Raw genomic sequence first — 7,068 nt, 5'->3', positions numbered from 1 at the left:
TCTCCGAATGAGCCGCGGCCGCCCGGGCGGGGCGCCTGGAACGCAGCGCGGCCGGCGCCTCGCGCGCCCATTGGCCGCGTCGCGCCCGAATGCAAATGAGCCCGGCGGTTTCCCCGCGGCCATTGGCTGCCCGCGGCAGGCCCCGCCCCCAGCCCGCCGGTGCTGGCGCCGCCGGCGGGGGCAGCGCCCGGAGCCCCGCGGGGACGGAGCGGCCCCGGCACCCCCGACCCTGCCCGGCCTCTCCCCTCTCCCCTCTCCCTCCGCTCCCTCCCTGCCGCAGCCGCGAGCCGACCGTGCCCCCGCGTCCCCGCACGACCACCCACCGTGTCCCTTTGTGTTACTTTCAAAAAACTTCTCCTCCCCTGGTGTCCCCACCCAAACCATCAGTAGCGCTGGTGGCCCCCTATTCCCAAGAGGTCCCGGCTTTCCTGGAGGCAGGGGTCACATCTGCTAAACCCATCGCGGGCGCTGAGCACGTCCGAGCGCTGCTGTAAAGCGGATGGAGATGCTCTTGCTCCATTCCAGCGGGCTCGGAGCCGAGGCTCAGGATGGCGGGGCTGGAACGGACTCCGACCCGCCGGTCCCGGGCTCAGACCCCGCGCTCCGCCCGAGACTCACCCGGAGCCGCGCCCAGGGATGCATCCGCACGCTGGCGGCTCCTGAAGCAAAGCCAAGGCAGGGCTGATCCTGGGCCGTATATGGGCAAGGCAGACCCGGGGCTGGGAGCACACAAACTCAGTATTTATCTCCACAAAGTGACTCGAGGCATCTGTCTGCGCAATACGTTGCTTCCCGGACTGGTGTGTTTATACTGCACGGGATAAACATTCCCCTCAGGCACTTCAACCCCAGTCTGTCACATCCCGGGATGATGCTCTGCCCTTTCCTTTCCTCGGAGGACGTTGATATGCACTGACAATGTCCATGCCACTGGAAGGGGAGGTTGGGGAGCTGTGCTGGGCGTGATGGAGCCTTCGGAGCTGAGAACAGCAGTGTGTGGGTGCTGGTGGCCTCTGTGTTCCTCTGAAACCGAAATGAAGCCTTCCCAAGCTTCCCACCTCTCATGCCCTGAAGCAGCTTGTGCTCCCAGGCAGGATTTTGCCCACACAGAACATATTTTAAAGTACAGACCAAATCTGCCATTTGAGATGTTTACCATTGAAAATCGCAATTTCTGTATTTGCAACGCTGGACCCTTGGAGTGGTGAATGCTTTTGCCAAATAGATTTAAAGAAGCCACGTGGCAACTCTTAATATCACTTGCAGTCTACACCAACAATCAAACTGATGTCTGATGATACGGCCTGAAATATGGGCACTGAGTAAAAGATGATAGGTTTTGAAACTGTCCTATAAAACACAAACAGGTTCCGTGTCTTTTCTTATGGCTGTTTCATAAGATCCTTTTTTGTATGCTGTTGCAAGTGGGCCATCAACACGTCTTACAGTATTAGTAGCATGTAATAATAATAATAATAATAATAATAATAATAATAATAATAATAATAATAATAATAATAATAATAATAGGATTAAGATAGGAGATGTAAGACAATGTTTTCTTGTAGGCTTCCATTAAAAATCCTACAGTGAAATACAGGCTCTGCCCTTAAAATCCCAAAAACATGCTCAGCATCTTATACTATTCAATATAGGTCAGATTTTGAGCCTAAATTATTTGGCAGAACCATTTCATATCACAGCTGTGGAAAAAATAGTTTGGGATAAAAAGGAATTAAAATCCTTCCTGCTGGCAAGCTCATCAAATAAGCCAGGGGATGAATAGGCATGGAAACCTATCTAGGCTTGCTGCAAACAATTCTTTAGAACCCAAGACTGGATTTTGAAAAATAAATGTGTGGCTTTTTTCTCATTCTTTGCCTGTAAAAATAGCTGTGGGATGTAAATGGTCCCACTGAGTCAGCGCAGAGAGGAGCAGCCTCCATGCCTTAGTGGGTTGCAAACTTCAAAGCTGAATTTAGCGGTTGCAGTGTTGCTGCTGTTAATGTTGGGGAGCTTTTATCTGTGTCTGACAACTCGCAGTGTTTGAGTGCAGCGAGCACAGCGCTGTGTTTCAGAGATTCTGAGACAAGTGGCACATCAGCATCCCTCCCACAAAAGGCAGAGGCTGGGTGCAACCCTGAACAACCTCCTCTCCCTGTCTTCTGCAACGAGGGAATCCCTGAGTGGGGAATGAAGGAAGCCCAAGCTCAGGGATGTTCTCTCCTTCACACACAGGGATGCTGTTTGGAGAAAGGCTGGACTCTGCTGCCTGCTGCTCACAGCAGCTTCAAGCCCTGGTTGAAGCCTTTTCCAACCTGAACCACCACAAAATCCTGGACAAAGTCAGGCAGTTCTGCATCTACAGCAACATCATTGCACAGATCTGAAATGTTGCTCTGAATCACCAATACTCAACTCGCACTCATTTTGCTCCTGGAGTTTCTGCTCTACCTTAAAGGATTCTCTGCGTTGTTTGGATACATGTCTGGACAGTCAGGGGCTGCTGGAATCAGGAGCTGGTGTGAAACAGGACAAGCCTGCAAATCCTTATTCCGATACTATTTGAGGAGCAGAGTCACCAAGGTCATAAGGATTTTTCTCCATGCAAGAACTGCAGGATCTGGTCTAAGCATCTGATATGAGACAGCATTTTAAAGTACTTATGTGGGCTGGCTGTTATATTTTTTGCAAAATCATGGCCCTGAATCAAGCAAAGATAAACAGGTCATAAGTATATTTAGGCTGGGAACCAGAAGTGCAGCTTCCAGTTGGAGGAACGGCTGGTATTAAGATAAGGCACCAAAAATTGCTGTAGACATTTTTCCAGCCTAAGCAGGGTGGGAATGGGGGTCCAAGAGACCTCACAGGGACCAGAATAATCTCTGGAAGTATGGGAGGATGACACAGAAGTGCAATGTGCATCCAGAACTTACTGTCCCTTCTCTGCTGAACAAGCTGTAATCCTTGTCCCAAATTTCCTATCATAGTTTACTCTGTTTCCCCGTTTTCCCATTTCATAGTTTACCCGGTTAAAATTCTCTCCTGAAATCAGCACACCTGGGGACCCCAGCACTCTTTGGAGCTCAGCCTCACACTCATCACATCCATATAAATAAGTCTTTAGGAGTACACATTCTCCTAAACTCACCTTTTTCCTCCTCTTTGATCTCAGGGATGGCAGGTGCCATTCCCTGCTTGTGTTCCATGTATGGGGAATGATGAAACCCTTCCCAGCCACATTCACATGCTGGACCACTCCTGCTCCCTGCTGGCACATCCATCCCCACTGCTCTCCTCCTGCATCCCAAACCTGTGAGGGAGGTTTGACTCAAGCTCTCAGAGCCACCAGCTCTGCAGCCTGAGATGGTTTTAATGTGCATCATTTTAATCTGCCTCCAGTGGGTTCCAGCTGGGGGTCCTGGTGTCCCCTGGCTGCTGCTGCTGGAACAGGGTAGCAGAATTCATTCCCTGGATTGCCATGGGCTCACCCTGGTGGTTGCCACAACCCTCTGCTCTTGCTGTGTGTCACAGTCACTGCAAAATCAGCGGCTGCTCCTCAGGAGAACATTGCCAGCAGCCCTGTGTGCCTTGGGGAACCACTCAGGGTCTCCTGCATGACACAGAGCATCTAAAACACACAGAGCTGATTGATTTAGTCCTATTTCTCTGCACTCTGAAGGGCCCTGTGATTCAGGAAAATGTTGTGTGCTGTTTACAGGAGGATTTGTGAATGAATGGATCAAACTCTCTTCCCTGAAGCACTTGGTGCTGCACTAAAATGATGTTATTAATAAATCAATCATTTTCCTTGGGAGAATCTTGGAAAATGTGCTTTCTGAAGAGGTCCCACTGGAGTTCAGCCCATCCAGCAGCAAGTTTGGTATGAGCAGGGGGTGCAGCACAGCCTAGGGAACTCCTGAAGTGTTGGAGATGATATTCAAGGCAGAGCAGAAAGCTGTGATTGATACCCAAGGGATGCAAGAGGAACTTGCATTTTGGCTCCAAAATTCCTACAGTAAACTTTGCTTGAGATAAAGGAGCCAAGGAACTCCCCAAATCTCTTCCTTCCAAGAACTGCTGCTGCTTGCTGGATTTGCTAAATCTATCCACAACTTCACAGCCTCCTTGCAAAAGTGTGAAGGCTTGTCCCTCTGCTGTGTTCTGAACACCCAAGCTGTCCCTGTTCCCTCTGGGCTCCTGGCTGTGAACTGCAGAGCTGCAGGAGACTGCCAGGATCCTTCTTCTGCCTTTTTTCACACCGTCAGGGCACATCTGACCCTACACAAAATGCCCATCCCACTAAAATCCCCAAAACAGGATTGAAGCAAGGCTTGAGCAATGCTTGGAATGAGTTTTCCTGTGGTGGACTGAGGAGTGAAGCTGTGTTTCCACTGTAAATGGGCACTGCTCACAGAGCAGATTGCAGCTAAGAACATTTCCCTGCACAGAAGGGCGTGTCAGGCTCATGAAAAGGGCATGGGTTAAATCACCTGCAGATTTTCTACTGCCAAGAAGGCAATGCCACAGCAGAAGGTTGGCAGGGGGAAGAATCTGATGTGCATATCTCTATTTCTGGAGCTTTTGGAGCCTGCATTGCAGCCAGCTGAGTTCCCAGCTCAGCTCCCTCTTGCTTTGAGCTTGTGGGACTTCCTACCTTTCCTCACACATGCAACAGAGGAACTGTTGTAAGGAGAGGAATGCGTAAGGAAATTTGTGTGTGAGAGATTTTTCCCCTTGAGATGGAGATTTTTGCTCACGGCTCAGCTTGCACAAATTTACTTCTCACAAAAATTTTACCAATTAAGCCTAGGGAGAAACAGAAATGTCATTTTACTGGTGAGTTTGGTGGGAGGCTGATGCACAGGGAGGCCTGGAGGTGCTCTGTGCTGTGGGGATGATTCAGCATGTGCAGATCCTTAAGCATCAGGAAGAAAAGTTGCAGTGGTTTGTTACTGGAATTGTTTGGTTTGACAGGCAATAAAGAAACCACTCATTGCTGTTTCTGATGGACTAAAAGTGAGCAGAAATGGTGACTTCATCTCCCTCCCAGATTTCTGTGCAATTTCCAATCCAGGCCCTGACCTGGGTGAACCCAACTCCTTCCTCTGGGCAACCTCTGCACTGGCCCACGTGCCCTGCCTGCATCATGGCCATCAGAGCTGAGATGTGTCTGAACAAAACAAGTGTGAGCTGCCAGCCTCCCAGGAGAACTGATCTGCTCTTGGGACAGCTTCCCTTCTGCTCTGTGGGATGTAACTCATGCACTCTGAGGGCAATTTCAGTGCATTTTTGAAGGTTATTGTGTGAAACCTCCTTCTCATACTGAACAGAAGTGTGGCAACAAAAGGGATTAACTGTGCAAAAAGCAGAGACTGCTGGGTCTGGTACACAAATGCCATTTGGAGCCATTAACCAAACTCCTGTGGAGTTATGGAAAGGCTGCTGTGCTGAACGCTGCCATGTGTGTTCCTGCAAACAGCACCTCAGGCAGGGCTGAACCTTCACATGGAAACCTCTGCGGAGCTCCAGAGCTGCTTGCAGGGCTCAGATTTCTTCCTTACAGCAGAATAATTCAAGTCTGAGGCTGCCTGCATATCACCAGATCAATACATGCATTTACCTGTCAAGAATGACTTGAACAAAAGACTGACAAGCATAATTTTGAGAGTTAATGGACCTGAGCAATTATCCATCTTTCTGTAGCATGGTGGGGAGGTAACAGCAAGCCAGGGGAGGGTAGGAGCAGAGGAATTCCAGGGCTGGATCAAGTGGATCAGCATATAAAGTTTAATTTAACTACAACACTTGCTCAGAGGAGCACTTTGCTCAGAGCTGACAAAGCTATTTTTTGTTTTTTTCAGGTATGGGATTGCCCTAAGTGTGAAATGTGTCCTTGCCAGCCCCTCAAACACACCCAGCACGAGATATGGGTGAAAACTTCTAATGATAAAAGTATTAAAAGCCCACTAATTAAAGGTAATTACCCAAGGATTTTGTGGTGGTGTCATGCAATGTGAGGGGGAAAAATCTTTGTGGGAAGAAAAGGAACCGAGGACTTGATTATTTTTGGCAGAACTTCTGCACAGTTTGCTTATCAAGGGACTGTCATAAGGAGGTGATTATTTCATAGTCCATAAAAGTTCCCTCCCTCCTTCATTTCTCCCCATCCCAAGCAACCTCCCTACAGTCTGAGAGGCCTCTTTATGGGATTGTATTTCTACTTCTCTTCTTTTTTCCCTTTTCCTTGCTGTGGTATTTTTAAAAGTCAGATTTATCCAATTCACCGCCGTGGTCAGTGGGTCATTGCTCACCCCTCCAAGCTGCTCTGAGAAGGGACAGAGGTTGTGCTGAGGGGAAGGCATCAGTGGTGGCCCTGATCCATTTCCCATGGCCATGATCCAATGAACGCTTCGAGCTGGGATAAATCAGCCCTGCAACCCTGGTGACCCCCCCACTGCCCTGGGCAGCTTGTTCCAGTGCCTGATAACCCACTCAGTGAACATTTTTTTACATAACATCCAATCCAAACCTCCCCTGGTGCAACTTGAGGCCGTTTTCCTCTTGTCTTGTCACCTGGGAGAAGACACCAAGCCCCACCTGGCTGCATCCTCCTTCCAGGGAGCTCCAGAGAGGGAAAAGGTCCCCCCGAGCCTCCTTTTCTCCAGGATGAGCTCCCCCATTTCCCTCAGCAGATCCTCGCTCCAGACCCTTCCTCATCCTCCGAGGAGCTCTTCCAAGCCGTGAGGACGGGAGGAAGATGACGGCTGGCTCGGTAATTTTTCAGTTTCGCTCCTGTGAAGTTCCCTCAGCCCCGCGGGACTCCCCCGCTCCATCCCCGCTGCTGGGGCTGCCGGCTGTCCCCGCTCCTTCCCGCGGCTCCACAGCCACCGGAGGCAGAGCTGCTGTGCCCTGGGGAGGCTGAACCGCATCCCCCGCGCTCGGGGAGCGGCCCCGGCCCGGCCCGGCGCTGCCCAGCAGGCGGCACTGCCCGCCCGCCGCACCGCTCCCGGCCCCGGTCCGTCCGCACCGCCCGCCCCGCTCCCGGTCCCGCTCCCGGTCCGTCCG

Source organism: Melospiza melodia, chromosome 19 (assembly GCF_035770615.1).
Source record: "Melospiza melodia melodia isolate bMelMel2 chromosome 19, bMelMel2.pri, whole genome shotgun sequence".
In the NCBI taxonomy this organism is placed as follows: Eukaryota; Metazoa; Chordata; class Aves; order Passeriformes; family Passerellidae; genus Melospiza; species Melospiza melodia.
The sequence above is the reverse complement of the archived record's forward strand: the minus strand, read 5'-3'. Positions refer to the sequence as shown.